Raw genomic sequence first — 15,874 nt, 5'->3', positions numbered from 1 at the left:
GATCGTATACCTTGTCTGTCTGTCCGTCAGTTTCTTCTCACATGTTGTCTGTGTCATTGTGTTTGTCAAGCTTAGCGTGTTATTATGCAAGAACTTTACCAAAGGGGAAATGATGCCTCCAAATTCCGTAGAATTTGTACACAGCTAGGTCACGACCCTTATAACGAGAATAGCTGCCATGAGGGTCATTTGTGTTTCTCAAACTCACGCTGTCAGGAGAAATTGCCGGAGGTAGGGACTTGAAAGAATGACGAGAACCATATGGCGCTCTTCTCAATATTCCAACAACCTGAATGCGCGTCGGGAGGAGATAGTTGGGGGCCATCAACAGACATGTAATGCTATAGTAATACTGTACTCTCATAATGATTATTCTAGATGAATGTGTGCTCATAAAGAAATTAATACATTAGTTATTTTTAGTATTAATGATGACATATTTTAGAGATTTATGCTAGCCTAAACTTTTAATCAATCGCAATTATCTTCCTGAATCAGTTACCTGTAGTTCAGAAAGCAACATTTGTTGGAAGGTTAGTTTGAATATTTTGTTTAACCATAAATCCTTGGAAGATCACGTGTTAAAATCAGTATCCGAGGGCAGATAGAATATCATGCATATCTTTTTAAAACATTAAATGCTACACATACATGCTGTGTATGCTTCATGTTCCGTAATTTACAGTAAAATAAGATCCCGATGGCAGTAAGGGGCCCTCTCTCTCTCTCTCTCTCTCTCTCTCTCTCTGATAGGTTTGTATTGACACAGCTTCCAGTAGTGCATAACCCCTGCGACCTTGACTTCATTTAACGGTTCAGGAAGTTATTAGTTTACTCGTTCACGCCTGCGGTAACACCAATCATGAACTAGGCGATCCTGTTCTCTCTCTCTCTCTCCACAGTCACTAGTATTGTGAAAATAACTGGCGAAAGTTTGTATATAAAACACCTAAGACGGTCCTTTAGTTGTTTCGGTGTTTTATTCATTATATGTTGTATGTGGCATCATTGTTTAGAGCCTCCGTTACTAATGAAACTGATTTTTTTTTTCTGAAATAAATAGTCAAAAGAAAACGTTTTAGATTTAAGCATTACAATTTTTAATAAGAGCTTATGAAGAATTTATTCCAATTTGTGTTGGGCGCGTGGACCTTCTTTCCCTTGTGTTGAGGTGGTGCCTGTTCTAGATGTTTAGATGTTTAGGTTGACTGAAAATAAGTTCCGCGAAAATGTTTTGTAATTAAAACAGTTCCAAGGAAAGCTGATCTAAAAAGGTCACAAATCTGCAAAGAGAATCTGTTTCCAACAGAACGGTTATGACTGAGGACTTTCTTTGAAAATTAGATTTACCCACGTTTGATGATCGGAAAAGGAGAGTGACGCGTTTCCACCCCGAGCCTTTGGGCGAGATGAATTTTCACAGTTTCTTATTATTTCCTTGGTTTCGTTGTTCGTAGCAACTGATCCTTTTCCAACGGAGAGAGAAAGCCTGACGAGCGTTGACGTAGAACCACTTCCATGAGAGAGTGGTCTCGAGTCCTGTGACGATTTGCGAAAAGCGCCTCTATTTTTGGTTTCGTCGGAAATAGCTTATTGGTTGAGATTCACAGAAATAATAACGATTCCTATCCTTTGATCCGGTCAACCTTCATTTTTAGCACCTTTGTGCTGTTAGAGTTTTATTGCTATCTATAGATTTGTTTGTTGAGTCGTAATAACCCCTCCACCCCAGCTTCTATTCCTCCCTCTGCTATTCTTACTTTTCATGTTTGTATTGCATGACAGGTCTTTCTGAGTGTCATTCTCTATGTCATGTTAGAACGTTTCTTCATTTTCTGTTGCTTCAAATGAACCGAGGCTGACCAGAGTGCACACTCGGGACTTCATTACTTGAAAAGAAAAGAATCTTGTTAGTGGACTACCCCTAGGCATTTTAAAACTACAAATTAAAATAACTTATGAATCAGCTAAAGTTACTAACAATTAACTTGGATAATTAATGACTAATAAGAATGACTTGCTGACGTACCCGCAATCTTCACATAGATTACACTAGAGACTATTATATATATAACTTCAAGTGTATCAACAAAATTATTTGGAAGATATCGAAGGGTCAGCTATGTTGGAAAAGGTGATTTTATCTCAAACTTTCTGAATGAGTGAAGGGTCATGCTGAAAGCTCGGCAGAAAAGCGCTGTTCAGTTAGGAACAGTTTTAGGAAGCCCTTTCCTCCTCATTCCCCTTACCTTTTGACACCCTGGGACCCAGGTTCCTTCCTTATTCCCTTAACCTCTTGACACCCTGGCACCCAGGTTCCTTCCTCATTCCCTTTATCTCTTGGCACACAGTTTCCCTCCTCATTCTCTTTACCTCTTGGCACTGGCACCAAGGTTCCCTCCTCATTCCCTTTAACTCTTGAGACCTTGGTTCCCTCCTAATTCCCTTAATGTCTATTTAAGATGCAGCATGAGATCATGCAAAATCTGTCAGACAACTTATGCTATGAAAATTCAGTTACATTCCTGTTAGTATTGGCAATTACCAATTACCCATCGCAAAGAGGTGCTAAATTTCGCCTCTTTCCGTCTCCTTAGCCTTCCTCTTTCCCTTCCTTTGCATCCCAACTCTCTTCTCCCCTCTCCATCCTCCTCCCAGCCTTACAGTTCAACGATTCCCTCCCACATCTAATCATCCTCATTCACACAACCCCTTCCCTCAGTGCTCACATGTTACTACGTTATCTCTTTACTAAAAGCAGGACAACAGGAACAGCATCCACACCTACACTATCCTTACTTTCCATTTCAACCTATCAACGGAGAACCCTAACCTGGTTTTCATATATGGAGGATATATACCTGGAGTTGTGATCTCTATACCAGTACTATGTAGTTTGATGACCTTCCACCAGGGTGGCGCTGCAAACTTTGCGGCCATATTTAAAGGTTTGGTAACCTGGAAATTGAACAGGTGATTAGTGCGATTCTGATTTTTTTAATCGTTAATGTTAAATGAGTAAGTGTTTGCAAATTTTTAGGGTTTAGCGAGTATATATTTAGTGAATGTTTATGAGTGTTTAGTGAATGTTTAGTTTAGGGTTTAGTGAATATTTACCAAGTGTTTAGTGTTTTGTGAATGTTATTGAATGTATATTGTGTAAGTATTCAGTGAGTGTTTAATGAGGCTTTAGGTTTATAGTGAATGTTTATTGTGTAAGTATTCAGTGGATGTTCAATTAATTTTTGTGAATGTTAGTGTTTATGAGTGTTTAGTGTGTAAGTATTCAGTGAGTGTTTAGGGTTTAGTTAAGTTTAGTGCGAGAGTGTTTAGTGTTTCGTGTTTAGTGCATGTGTGAATGTTTAGTAAGTATTCAGTGAATGTTTAGTGAGTGTTTATTAGTATATGTCTTGTGATTGTTAGTGTTTAGTAAGTGTTTAGTGTGTAAGTGTTTATTGAGTGTTTAATGAGTGGTGGGTGGATGGTCATTCACTGTTTAGTGCTTAATGAGTGTTTAGGGGGTTTGAATGAGCATTTAGTGTTTAGTTTAGTTAGTGTTTGGTATAGTGAATGCATGAATGCTTAGTGAATGTAGTATATAGTAGTGCTTAGTGAATGCTTTGTGATTGTTTAGTGATTAATGAATGTTTAGGATTAAGTGAGTGTTCAGTGAATGTTTACTGAGTGTTTGTGGTATAGTGAGTTTAGTGTTTTATGAGTGTTTAGTGTATAGTGAGGGCCTAGTTAGTGTTTAGTAATCAGTGAGTGTTAAGTGTTATTGAGTGTGTATGTGTGTTTAGTGAGTGTGGGTGTATAATAAGTATGCATGTTTAGTGAGTGTGTGTGTATTGTGAATGTAAGTGTTTAGTGATTTAAATTACTGCTTAGTTAGTGTTTTGTGACTGTATGCTAAGAAAGTCCTGTGATTTAAAGGAACCATTAAGGCTTGACACTGCTTAGAGCCTAGAGCACATGCTTAGGCCTTGACCACAATGGTTGTAGTGCTTAGGCCGACCTGCTTTTGTAAGGAAATTTTTCTCTGTGAAATTGGGTCCAGTATAATAATAATAATGATAGCCATAACAATAGTAAAAATAATAGTAGCAGTATTAATAATAAGATAATAATTGTAAAAAAGATAAAAATAATAATATTAAAAAGACAAAGATATTAATAGTAAAAATTAAAAAAAAGTAAAATAGTACTGTGAGCTGGATCGAGACCTTTCAATATGGCCGCCGGAGGTCACACGGCAGGGAAATCACCACTCCAGTCAGTGATTGACGCTCTATGGTTCCATACCATCACCATGCCATCTGAGCCAATCACCAAACCCACCCTACCCACCTCAGAGCTCATGCCATGTATCACACTTTCCACACTGAGACACCCAGTCTGGGCATTGCCAGATGACCTCCGAATGAGCATAACCACATCCAAGAACAGTGAAAGCCTCCATTCCTTTTTATTTGCAGACCTTGAAGATTTCATTTCAAGCAAGGGGAATAATAGCAAATATTACCATTTGTAAGTCAGAATTGTAAAGGAGAAAACTGTAACTTGCTTTCCGTGCAAATCTGCTACAGGAAAGGAAACTCTTAAAAGGAGCTGAATTATGCATGAAAGTGGTGTGTTCAAATTGTGTAGTCTGTCAAATTAATTCTACAAACAAAATATTCATGTGATTGAATTATACCTCGCAATCTTATTATTTTATTGTCCTTTGACAACTTGTAGCCCAGGCGCTCTTGTAAAAAAGAAATGAATACGTGTATGATCTAGCGTATTTTACGAGACTTAAGGTGGTGAAATCAAGTAGCACTCTGCCTAGACGTGACGTCAATAAAATTTATATATCTGTAAAATCAAAGACGTTGTCCAAGATCTACAGCAATCTGTGTCCGTCATTTTCACTATAATCTTAGAACTGGTTTTAGATGCTTTATGCCCTAGCCAATTCTGCATCATAAGCCAAGCGAAATTGCGTGCGAGTCATCATGCGCTCTCACGGGCTTTAACCTTTCGAGCACCACTTCGCTCAATCCAGCCGTCATAAATCAACGGATACCGAACAAATTCCTAAATATCCTGGCGGATGAGTCATGATCCAGTACTACTCAATCTGGCCGAAGTTAGGTGGAATATCAATGTCACTGCTGATAGTAACTGCAGCAAACAATATCTTACCGCACGACAGTGTAATCCCACTCACGACGGGTGGAACCAATCTCTCTCTCTCTCTCTCTCTCTCTCTCTCTCTCTCTCTCTCTCTCTCTCTCTCTCTTATTGAAGCTGTTCTTTTATATAGAAAGGGTGAACCATTAGTGTAATTCAAGACCTTCCCTTCCTCGTAAGCCATTTAGGGCTGAAGTTAGCTTTTTCTCGTCCTGATGTTTCCAGGAATTTTCTGGACGGAAGACCTGAAGTTAGTTCCTCAAAAACCTCCCGAGTTAGTTTGGCTGAAGTTTCACCACATTTTTTCTGAATTGCTCTTACGTAACCTCGGTTGTCGTTGAAGATCAGGGGATGAAATTTCTGATTAATCGCTTGAATCCGATGACGCTTGTCATAAAAAGCTACTTTAAATTTTCTCCCTTTTTTAAACCCCCCCCCCCCCCCCTCCTCCGGAAAAGGCATTTAGATTATGGCGTGGGAGCACTTACATGTCGAGATTAGACTTAGAATCTTGGAACCGGGGCGTTTTAATGGGGTCACTTAGGCAGCTTGTAATAATTGATAGCTTAATTAGACTGGGAAGGCCTGCTTTATCAGATTTTGATATCAGCGAATTCTCTTTACACTCATTGTGTGCAGTGGGTAGTTCTATGCCTCCATTTGTTCTCTGATGGCTGGTTTTCTCTTTCTTAGACTTATGATAATTGCATGTCCCATAATGACCTGGCTGAAGGTGCTTCTTGGTGGAGTGATCTCCGAGGAAAGAGGATTCCTTCGATAAATCGTGACTGGCTATTGACGGATGGGTGCTGCGTCTTTTCCTTCACATTTGTCAGGAGTGGTTCGAAGGATTTGGACATTGGAATACGACTGTTGCTTTCTCTTACTGTATTTGTGCAGATATTCGCCCATGAAGATTATAAACCATGAAAGACGTTCATTTCGGATTTAATGTTATATTTTATCAGTGAAATGATTAAGTTTTAATTTCATTGTTGGGTCCTTTTATAAACTGGTGATTGATCTTGAAGGCTGTGAATATCAAAATTATCAAGCTAAAAATCTTCCTGGACTTACTTAGTGGTATTAAGTTTCTCTTTTAGCACAAACGCCATCTACCTCTCAGATGCTACAAAGAAAAGTCAATATTTCGTCCGTAGGATGTGCATGATATTGGCCATATATTTAGGATTAAACATGTGTAATGCATGCACATTTCTTTCACAGCTACAGAGGCGGCTGCTTCACATACAGATCTCCAAAGAAGGTTCGGCTTCTTTAACTCGCCGCTTTTGTTTTCTTTTACCAACCGTATTCAAGATAAAAAAAGAAACACTAATGCCAAAGTAATGAGCTCATATGAACTAAACTGCCGCTAGAAACTTATCAAAAGGGCGACAAAAAATCTGTTCGACTGAGGTAACCAATTTCATCGCACCTAGAACAATAAGATGATGATTGTATAGTACGAGTAATAGTGTAATATTAGCATTACGTTTGCGTTTAATTAACAAGTATATTGTTAATACTATAGTAATCATTGAAAATTCACGGGGAATTCTTAGTCACCGATTCGTCGATACGGGAAACTTCAACAGCGTAATGACGCCACATTGTTGTAAGATGTGTGAGCGATGGCTCGCCCTTGATACCTGACGGATTGCGTCAAATAGGAGTGTCCATGAACGAAGGATTTTGGTACATTGAAAGTCTCGTGGAAAATGATCTTGATGGACTGGACCGATATCAAGCAATAGAGGTGGTCCGGGGAGGTGATCGAGCGCAGCCAGATTATGACAAACGGAAATTCAGCTGAAGTATCTCTCTCTCTCTCTCTCTCTCTCTCCTCTCTCTCTCTCTCTCTCTCTGCTTTCTTAATTTTACTAAACACTGGTTATTTATGCCTTATCTGTTATTTACGTGTGTGCTATTGTTATGTAATGTGTGTGTGTTTCTGTGCCAGTAAAACCATGGGAAAAGTTGATCATGCAAACAAAAATGAGAAGTGGAAGTCGTAGGAAAATCGTGAACATATGTGGATCGTGCTCCATAACGTATTCAGTCAAAGGCATCACAATGTAACTAATCCGAGAGAAGAGAATTTTACTTACTGGTATTTTTGTTTTATCTTTTTTACTTCATTGAAGGAAATGGTAGAAGCAAAAACGGATGTGGGTCTTGTTGGTAGAATACGAGAACTGTATGAGAGAGGGTAAAGAGTTGAAGTAAAATTAGTTTATGCACAATGAATGAAGATTAAAATAATGGTCTCGGTAAAATAGGAAAGGGTCGGGGGGGTGTGGCGCGGGCGGAGAATCAGTGCAGGGACGAGGGATGATGAATAATGAATATCAGACCGCATGGTAAAGAAGATACGTTGGGAGACTGGCATAAATGGGGAATAGAAACTTTTCTGTACCATGATTTCCTTGGCAAAATTAGCTTTTATTGTATTTGAATGTATAGGTGCAGAAAAAGAAATGATCATCATCATGAGCAGCAACATCATGTGCTTAAACTTCACATAAAACGAAGATAAAAGACAGGAGTAAGAGCTCGAGATTATAGCAGCAGATGAAAAAAAATCGTAGCAAACTGTGAAGGCAAAAGAGTATTGCTGTTGACAGTGGCATCAACCAAGGAGCCCTTGCATTATGAGCATCAACATCCTGCCATTGGCAAGAAGATTTGAGCACTTTTACAACTACTGGGTTGTGTGACATCGTGATACCGTAAGAGGCATAACCAATTATTAAAGGCGATAGGGCAGCTACGTGCTGGAAGAAGCTTAGGCTGTGGAAATTATCAGTACAAAATAGCTTTGGATGTTTTGCTCAGCCATAACTGCGTTTTTACAAAGAAAAGAATTCACATTTCCAGTAATTCTTTTTTGGCAATCAGACACCTGATTGCCAAATGGAAAGAATATATGTAGTTCGACAACATTCTGTAACATAAGAAAAATTGTAGGACTTAAAAAGACGATCTAAAATATTGTAGTAGCCCCGTTGGGAATCAGTGGAGATGGTTTAAGAGGCCCTCTTCATGATAAGAAAGAAATAGAAAGGCGATATTAAAATGTTCACAGTTGACTGAAAAGAATTGGGCGATATAGTTAGTATACAGTTGAAGGGGAAGAATCTCCGCTTATGAGCAAGTGTCGAAGATCAGACATAGTAGGAATGGTTTTAGGTGATGTAACAAGCTGTGAATGGAGTGCAGTGGACGGGATCAAGAATTGCAGTGCAACATTTGGTCCATACTGACTCGTACGTTGATGACAATTTATGAAGGTATGTGTATATAGACATATGATTATTGTATGTGTATATACATAATATATATATATATATAGATATATATATATATATATATATATATATATATATATATATATATATATATATATATATATATATATATATATATATATATATATATATATATATATATATTAAAAGCGAATGCTGTATATTTTGTGACATGATTTTTAGTGTTGGGTAATGATCACTATTTAAGCTAATATTTTAAGACCTGAAAATGCAAATGAACGGTTGAGTACTGAAGTGAGAGCTGTATGTGAATGAGAGGACATTGTGGGAACTGCATATCAGAGTAACAGCAGATTCATAGGAACGATCAAGATTTTTGTCACGGAAAGTGTCTAGAGACCTAAACTCGAGGCACAACTAGTTTTCAGCATGAAAAAATGACCGTCATATATAATAATCTATTTATGGAAATGAATGGTGTGTATGGTAGTGAAGGAAAATTGAAGCTGGCAGTTTTCTTGGTTATAAACTATTTCAGGATTCTTCACTTTAAAATGAAAAAAAAAAGAAAAAAAAATTGCTTCCACACAATCTTTTTTTCAAATCTTTCCGAAGGTCTAACCAATATTGAACTTCGAATGTGACTCGTTTAGTTTATAAGGGTAATACAAGCCTATATACGGAGTACTGTTTCGATTAAGGCTAATAACCTGCTAGAGTTCGGTAAGTGGATTGCCCATTGCGGTATTCATATGCAGCCTTTTGATTATCTGCCAGGTTTTGGAATATCACGAGTTGTGTGTAGTTTCTCTCTCTCTCTCTCTCTCTCTCTCTCTCTCTCTCTCTCTCTCTCTCTCTCTCTCTCACACACACTATTAGAACAGCGCAATAAATTTGAAAAATTTATCAATAACATTAAGCATTAAATTTTCTGAGGCATTCGTTTGTCTACGTTTCTCTGTATGGAGTTTTCGTAAATTCAGATATCTTGTGAAGGTAGATATACAAATATATATGGATACATGTTTGGCTAAATATATACAAAGTGTAAGGTTGTGCAAATTGCTGTGTGTATATTTTAGCATCCTGAGCGCGACTAGTCCCTCATCACCCATATGTCTGCCTTTATCAGGCCAGTCTCTTTAAAGTCATTAGTGGTAATGTGGGGGGGTAGATATGAGGCCTATGCATTAACAAACTACAGCCAATTACTCCGGCTAGGCACCACTTAGCCGAGGATGGAAGGTGTGTTGGTGTGTGTCGTGTGTTGGGGGATTGTGGGGCTTTGGGGGTGGGGGGGGGGGGGGGGGTAGGCGAGACGTTGCTGTCTCCGTGGCGTGATTCTCTCCTAACGTATGCTGTGGCTTCGGCTCCTAAAACCATAATAGGGTGGGTGCTAAATGCACCGCTTAAATGCGGCTGCCACTTCATTGTTCTTAAAGAGCTCGCATAGAGCGTGGTTGACGAACTAGCGCGCAAGCTTATGCTAATGTATATCCATGTTTATTTGTTACCTCCGACATGTGGCTATGGTTTGGGTATGTTTGTTTGTTTGTCTGTCTGATGGTTAGCAGGAGTACTACCTACTCTTGCCAAAGGAGAGCCTCATGACGGGCAACGAGAGAGAAAACCCTCATAATTATCAAGGGAGAAGGACTTTTAGCCGGTGGATTGCTCAGCCTCCATTGAGGTTCGCTCTCTCCGGACGGTCAGTGGTGGTTTTCGTGTCGACAGGAATATCACTTTTGCCATCCGTCACCTTCCAAAACTTATCTTTCATAAAAAAAATAAAAGGAGAAGTACACAAAGGCTTTACTGACATGTACCAGTACAATAAACAATGTATTCTCATTTGTTTGTAAAATTGTATTTTCTTCTAAGAGGCTGTGATATTCATACCATCCTTTCCGAGTGCAAGTCGAGGTTAGGTTAATGAAAGTGAATAGGTAATGGTTTATTTCATATCTGTGATATCACATTTTAAAACATTTGTATGTTTGTCTTCGTGCACATGGAAGTGGGTAAAATAGTCATCCTTTTAAAAGACAAACAAGAATTAGAATCATTAAGAAGCAAAGACGAGGACTCACATTCATCATCATTTTTAATTAATGCATGTTGAGTGCGTGACAAAGCTGCTTTGAGTAGATATCGAATGTAGAAGACATGTGAAGAGTTTGGACCGACAATGCCATTTTAATTTCTCTCTCTCTCTCTCTCTCTCTCTCTCTCTCTCTCTCTCTCTCTCTCTCTCTCTCTCTCTCTCTCTCTCTCTCTCTCTCTCTCTCTCTCTCTCTCTCTCTCTCTCTCTCGTTCCAGACCCTGTGTATCTTTTCTAGATGGTTGGTTTGGATATCGGGCGACTCGAAATAGCAGCGGTTGAAGTACGATCAGCGGCTCGGATCGCTTATTCAAATATGAATCGAGCTTTTAGCGTAAACATTGCAGTAATCTCGAACAAATATGACGCCCCATTCAAGGTGTGAATTTCAAGGGGAGTTGCAACGTTGGCCAAAAAAGAGCCTCCCTTTTATTTCATATGTCAGTCATAGTTTACGGAGCAGGTGTGGCTTTTGCGGTGAACACCACAAATTTATTTCGTTATGTGAAATTGGGTACAAATATGAGCTGTGTTATTCATGAATATGAATTGTATGTGCATTTATCTTAATGCAATGACGAGTGTTGTACTTCTGTTTTATTGACTAATCTCTGGGAGTCTTTTGTTTTCAGTAAAGCTGTGATTAATGTTCTCACGAGGCCTTTTTTTCTTTCCAGGTTTGTGGTTTCAAGTTGTTGTTCTTATTCGGCTTTGATTGAGGTCTCGTGGATGTTGTCGTGGCAGTAATGACAACCCATGGTTGTAGATTATCGGTAGGTTACTTGAAGTATCATTATTGCTGTTGATGATGATGATGATTACAATGAAGGTTGATGTATTATGTAAACATTTCTGTCAAAAGTAACTAGTACTGTACGATATCGCATGAATGAATTCAACCTACAAGTCTTAAACTACTCCAAAGCACCTTGACCGGGAAACACCCACTGAGCTCATTTGGAGTGAATAAGGCGAGTGGTGACAGTTTCCACGAGAGCATAGGATGAAGTGAGGACCTCTGCTTTGCTTCCGCTGGACTGAATAAATAAAATGCTTTTCTATGTTTGCTTTGTATTTATTATGGAATTGATTCTATCTCTCTCTCTCTCTCTCTACTCGCACCATAACATTGCCTAGATGCACAAGGTAGCAAGGTATATCTGTATTTTTCCCGATAACTGGAGAAAAACGAAGGTACGGAAGGCACTAGTAATGAGAGAGAGAGAGAGAGAGAGAGAGAGAGAGAGAGAGAGAGAGAGAGAAAGTAATGTTTTAAGGGATATGAATGAAGAAGTGGAGGTCACGGAAGAGAGCGTTCTGGTGAAGATGATGCAGCATTATACCCTGCCCTTCCCTCATACACTATTCACTTCGGCTGAGTCAGTTTACAGAGAGAAAAACCTTCATGTCCAGGTGGAATAATATTTAATTAGGAACGTTATTTTGTACTGTATATGTTATATGTATGTATGTATGCGCCAGAGGCTTCAGATCTTAATGTGCTCATGGAAGAAATCTGCATGAAGTGGACTAAATAATATAAAAGTCGAGCATTGAAAATACCAGTTTATTATCTTTGCAGATAATAAACTGGAAAGATAAATCATGTACTAAACTGTTTTGTAGAATATTAGAATTGGAAGTCATACCATTGATGCTAAATAAAGATGACCTAGCTAAACGTAGAAACCATGGGAACATTGCCATTGCGCCGGTTAGAATGGAAATATCCAGTATTCTTATTTTCTTTGGTGTAGAGAGAAAAATGTATAAGATGCGTAGCGATGAACAAGCTACTATAGTAAAGGCAGGAGTTGCACTGATCAAATATATTTGTCAAGAGATATTGCGCCGCTATTGATGTTTACAAGAGGCATTTGACACTATCCACAGATCAGTTTTATGGAAGGTCTTGTGTCACTTTGCGTTTCATTGTTAAATTTGTAGTGCCGGAAACAGTGGGGTTCTACAAGGGAAAAATATTTCACCATTGCTGTTGTCCATTTTCAGATATTGAAGAGAAAAAGTGGTCGGAGAAGGAAGAGGAGGTAATATTGGTAAAACGACTGAAATTTGACACACTTTGGATATGTCGATGATGCTTTTTTAATCAACAGTGCACCATAAGATTGACAAAGGTTGCTTAATAGCGTGAATCTTATATCTAGAGAGATGGGACGAAACAAAAGTAATTATGACAGTATTCACATTGAAAAGAAATAACACTTATGGAGAAATGGATTAATGTGTTTTAATCTTTCAGATGTCCAGGAACAGTTGTTTCCATTGCAGGTTATTTTGAATTCAAGTTAGTGAAAGGCTAAAAAGGGCAAATTAAAAATGGGCGGGTTGAGTAAGACTTGGACATCAAATAGAATAAAATTTCACAAGGTCAGGGTACTCTAATCTATTATTGCACGATGCGCATTGCTAAACGTTCTTGAACCATAGTATGATTTGAGAATATAGTTTTGAAGGTCACTTGGAGTCGTTTGGCAAAGTAGTTAGTTATAAATAATAACATAAATGAATTGAGCGAAGTTCCTTATTCAGATAAGCTAATACTGAAAGGGTGACGGCGACAACGTCATACAATCCCTGAGAGAGTATAATTTGATAGTACCAACTGGACGATTTGGGAATTCGAGGACTTGCAGGACCAAACCTTACTTGGATGAAAGCTGTGAGAAGGATGTGGGGAGGTAAGTGGAGATCTGTGAAAGATAAAGCACTAGGAAGATATGAGTGACAAGTTTTCACACAGGACTTTTGCATCTAAAGGCGTTAGAGGCGTTGATGATTATGTAGTATACTATGTATAGTGTTTATATATATATATATATATATATATATATATATATATATATATATATATATGCGCTAAAAATATTTACATTTCATGAACAAACATAACAATTAAAAACAAGTAAACAAGTGGTTAGAATATTACTATTGTCACATGTAAATAAGTCAAAGAATGGGGAACTGCCATTCAATTTCATTGACTTGTTACATGTTAACACTAATCCCATGACAATTGTCATTCAAATTTCCCGCGTTATTTTACTTGTGCGGATAGTAAACACGCACAAAGAAATCTATCTTATGCAGCCTATAATTATCAATACTGTTGGCTCAATATCATGTCAACTTTTGAAATATATTACCAAGCTCTTGTCTCCGTTACTTGGAACAATCTCAAATTCTCACACATATAATTCTCTAGATTTAATTGATAAATTTAAAATTACTTTTTGCCCCACTGATAGTTGCGTTAATTTTGATGTTTGTTCTTTTTAACGAAAGTCCCTATAGATTGCATCTTCGAGTTTCTACTTGCAAGTCATATTTTACTAACTAGTTTGTGCATATATGATTGTAAGTTTATATTCAGTGGTGAATTTTATTAACAAATATTTGGTATGGGAATGGGCAAACCTTTATCACCACTCCTCTCAAATTGTAACATAAGGAATTCTTATAAAAAACGCTATTTACCTAATATTTATATTCTTTTAAAGTGGTACAGATAATTTATGTTGACGATATTTTAGCTGTTTTGCCTGCTGATATTGATGTAAATGATTTACTCTAATTTGAATAACCAGGTACCATCAATTAAGTTTATTTTAGAATTGGAAAAAGACACTTGCTTCGCTTTTTTAGATTCTTTAATACATCGAGAACCATTTCAGTGCAAAGTTAGTATTTACATGAAACTAACCAACAACTTAACTTTTGTCCATTTTTATTCAGTCCACCATTTTAATAGTATCAAAATATCAATTTTTTTCTATGATTTTACGAGCATTGCACATTGTCAGTCCCCAATATTTGAATCAAGAAATTGAATACATAAGAAAAATAGGGACAGTTTTATGAGATCCTTCACATATATTAGATATTTGCTATAATAAAGCCCACAAAAAGTTTTATAGTGAAAGTAATATGGAGCAAGAAACTTCTAAGAACATTCTTAGCTTGCCTTATTTTAGCGGCTTTGAAACCATAAAGTCATTATTAAGATTTTTTAATGTTAACCTTTTTTTTCTATATAATAACGCACTACAAGAAATGCTAATAAAAAATGGCCCTAGGTAAAGCAACAATATCATATATAAGATTCCATTTTTGGACTGGCCCTCTTTTTATATCAGCCAATCTAGCAAGGATTTAGAAGTAAGAATGAAACAGCATAAGTATTCTGTCAAAACTGAGCAAACATTCAATGCAATATTCATTCATTTAAGTGAAAACTTAAAGGATAAATTGGACCGGAAGTTCAGTGATTGTGAGATCGAAGGATTTCTTTCCACAAAATCTTTTAGAATCTGCCTCTATACAACTTATTTCCAATTGTAATTTTAACCTTAGCTCTGGCTTGTATTATTTGAACCCTTGTATAAGAAAGATAATGACAAAATAGTTGCCTTATAGATGTGTTTAATATATTTTATGTGAAAATGTTCACGTTGCAAAAATTGTTATTCTTCGTCAAAATGAGATTTGCTGGATTGTACTTTTATCATCATTTTGTGGTGGTCAATCACTTTCCGGTATGATCTTTTAACTGTCATGTCCCTGTATCCAAGCAGTTGGACATAATCTTTTGTAAACCTCTTAAATTGTAACCCAGTTTTGGGTGGTCTACTAATTCTTCAGGTGTACTGGATTCGGTACATATTTTCCTTTATAATTCCTATCTGTCACTTATACCAGCTTTCTTTGTAAACTTACTGTCATATTTATATCAGTCTGGTTAGTAAAGAATGAAAAGCCGAAAGGCCTCGCAGCGATTACTCCATGTGTCACTCACCATCGTAGTTTTGCCTATATATCATGTGTATGTGTGCCCGGGACACTGAAACAGGAGCACTCAAAATGTAATAAAATAAAATATTTTGCTCGCCCCCCCCCCTACCCCCCCCCCATCCCCCCCCCCCCCCCCCCCCCCCCCCACGAAGTGATCGGTGTTCTGAAGAAATGTAACCTGAAATCTGTTTATTGAAGCTTGAGGGAGGTGAGTTAACTCTCTCTCTCTCTCTCTCTCTCTCTCTCTCTCTCTCATGCGTAAGTAACCCACCTGCAGCATGTGAGAATCTGTTTGAGTGTGCCAGCCTCTTCGTAGTAGAGGAGAGAGGGAGGAATTTGATATCAGATTTGTTTAACTAAAGAACTTGTCCACTTTTATAACTGAAGATCGGACAGTAATGCTGATTGATGGTATTGTAGAACGAGTTCCTAAGTCGTTGGAAGATTATGATATTTTATTATTTTGGAGCTAAAATGTTGGAGTGTGGATGGAGAGGGGTTTACTTACTCAAAC

At 37.7% G+C, this 15,874-nt stretch overlaps 1 protein-coding gene across 4 annotated transcripts in view; it reads left to right on the top strand.

The window, feature by feature from the left end:
* Positions 1-15,874, top strand: part of LOC135216851 (uncharacterized) — a 259,498-nt gene that overhangs the window by 224,111 nt on the left and 19,513 nt on the right. For 2 of the 4 annotated variants that reach the window (XR_010314940.1, XR_010314941.1), the window contains exon 4: positions 11,226-11,321. The exons of the other annotated variants lie outside the window; for them this stretch is intronic. The gene's annotated coding sequence lies outside the window, so the exon portion shown is untranslated. The remainder of the gene's footprint in view (positions 1-11,225; positions 11,322-15,874) is intronic. 4 annotated transcript variants of the gene reach the window in all.

Source organism: Macrobrachium nipponense, chromosome 6 (assembly GCF_015104395.2).
Source record: "Macrobrachium nipponense isolate FS-2020 chromosome 6, ASM1510439v2, whole genome shotgun sequence".
In the NCBI taxonomy this organism is placed as follows: domain Eukaryota; kingdom Metazoa; phylum Arthropoda; class Malacostraca; order Decapoda; family Palaemonidae; genus Macrobrachium; species Macrobrachium nipponense.
This window is presented reverse-complemented; position numbering and strand designations above follow the sequence as displayed.